We start from the raw sequence: 2,340 nt of genomic DNA, 5'->3' as shown, positions 1-2,340 counted from the left end.
TGATTACATTTGGGCTTACAAAGATGAATATGGGGGCGTCTGGGTGGCTCAGTCGGTTGAGCGTCCCACTCCGGCTCAGGACATGATCTCACAGTCTGTGGTTTCGAGCCCTGCGTTGGGCTCTGTGCCTACAGCTCAGAGCCTGGAGCCTGTTTCAGATTCTGTGTCTCCCTCTCTCTCTGACCCTCCCCTGCCCACGCTGTCTCTCTCTCTCTCTCAGAAATAAATAAAAAAACGCTAAAAAAATTTTTTTTTAGAAGATGAATATGGCCCCACATTGGAGAAGAACTCAGCACCGGGAGCTCTGGAGGCAGGGCAGCCTGTGAGCAATATGTTGTGATAATTCAAGTAAGAGATGATGGCGCCCCAGAAGACAGAAGGGCACCATTTACTGAAGGCTGAGGGGCAGGGCACGGGTCCGGGCTGGGTTGTGGATTCTGTGAGGCTAGTGCATTAGAGCCAACCGGAAGCTTTTAAAACCGTCCCAACGCCCGGGCCTCCCAGCCAGTTAGATCAGAATCTCTGGAGACGGGCCCAAGGCCAATTGCCTTCAGAGCTTCCCAGCGATTCCAAGTGTGATGAGGGTGACACCCCTGCCTTCACCAAAGGTCAAGTACACGGGGACTGGGTTTGTTCACCGTCGACTGCCAGCACCTAGAGCTGAGCCTGGCATGAAACAGATGGTCAGCAGGTCTCTGTAGATATCGGTATTGCTTACAACAACTCTATGAGGTAGGGAAACTGATGGTGCCTGTCTTCTAATAAGGAAACTGAGGCACCGAGAGGTCAGGTTATGTGTTTCAAAGTTACGTGACTATGAGGCTGGTTAAGGTGTTGTGCTATGAAATATGGGGAGCATCACCCCAGAGACCCAGACTCTTATGGGGTCCTCTACTCTCCAGCATGGTAGGGGTGTGGATCCTGAGGGGCCTCCGGAGGTGGCCCCTTACCTCACCGTCAGCGTCCCGCCCCAGACCAACCCGTTTCCCCACAAGGTCAGCTGTGGCTGCAGGCAGAGGAGGCAAGCAGGGGCGGAGAACCCGCAAGGCAGAAGCTGAACTTGAAGCACTAGAGGAAGGGAAAAGTGAAACTTGCCCAGAGCCGGAGCACAGGCCACAGCCGAGACTGTGCTGGAGACCATGGAAGCACACCCCTCATGGGATCAAGTGGCCCAGGCTGCTCCCCTGAGCTCCTGGCCCAGTGCGCACACTCACGCCCCATCCCTCTCCTTTCCCCCCCCCTTCTTTCTTTCCCTTCGTGATACCCACTGCCCAGCCCTTCGTTGTGTGCTGGTCTTGCGCCACCCCTTCCACCAGCCCCAACTAGAATGGAAGTCATTCTGGGAACAGGTCCTCGGGGGTTGTTTTGGTTTGGTTTGGTTTGGTTTGGTTTGGTTTTGGTATAGAGAAGGTGGTCTATACCACAGAAAGACAATCTCCCTGAAGCCCCTCTTACTGGTCAAGGTACTAATTCCACCCTGCTTCTTGCCCAATCATCGGCTCTTTTACACACAACACACACAGTCTTCCACTTTTCCAATGAGTACTTATTATTAGCTAAGCCATGATTCGGGATCCCAGGGTGCCGATCACCATGCACCCAAATCCCCCTCCACCACCCTGGATGGAGGACAGAGGAGAGGTGGGTGGAGCCAGTGCAGATCTTCCCAGGAAATGTGCCTTCTTCCCTGAGGCTGTGCCAGGCTGACACCCAGGATGTAGGGCAGGAGGACTTGTACACACGCCGGTACCATTTGCACACAGACGTGGCCCCTTGAGCAGTCGTTGCCCTTCTCACAGCGGTGCAAGCCCAGGGGTTTCTGGCAGAAGTTGCTGGTCTGATTCTGGAGGGGGAAGTGGCCGTGAAAAGGGGCAGTCTGCTAGTTCTTGATTTTGATCTTGATGTCTTCTGCCGTGGGGCTTGCTGAGTCCTAAAGATGCCCCTGAAGCAGCTCGAAGGTCAATGTGACCCCTCAGCGAAGACGCCAGAGTCAGACCGGAAGCAGCAGATTGTGAATTCTTTTGCGCCTTCCTCCTTAGAGCCCAGAACAGGGCCTGGCACGGAACAGGTGCTCAGAAATATTTGTTGAGTGAATGAGAAAAACATACATGATCCCATAATTTCGGCAGGGCCACTGTTTTCCTGTCCCTGTGGGACACCGTCTAGGAGAAGTGGGTTGAGCCCATTTTGGAAGATGACAATTGGCAATCTCTTATTTAAACTTGGGAGCAGAGGCAGGAGCAGCCCATGCTCCTTAGTTTGGGACACTCTGTGCATCACCAGCAGCCCAAAAAAGCCTCCCTTTGAAATGAAATTTCCCCTTCAGCCCCTCCCCAATCC

The 2,340-nt window shown here is 53.7% G+C and overlaps 1 pseudogene; it reads right to left on the bottom strand.

Moving 5' to 3' along the window:
- Positions 1–996: 996 nt before the first annotated feature.
- Positions 997–2,340, bottom strand: part of LOC144227843 (cytochrome c oxidase subunit 6B1 pseudogene) — a 6,026-nt pseudogene continuing 4,682 nt past the window's right edge.

Source organism: Crocuta crocuta, unplaced genomic scaffold (assembly GCF_008692635.1).
Source record: "Crocuta crocuta isolate KB4526 unplaced genomic scaffold, BGI_CrCroc_1.0 scaffold53, whole genome shotgun sequence".
NCBI lineage: Eukaryota > Metazoa > Chordata > Mammalia > Carnivora > Hyaenidae > Crocuta > Crocuta crocuta.
This window is presented reverse-complemented; position numbering and strand designations above follow the sequence as displayed.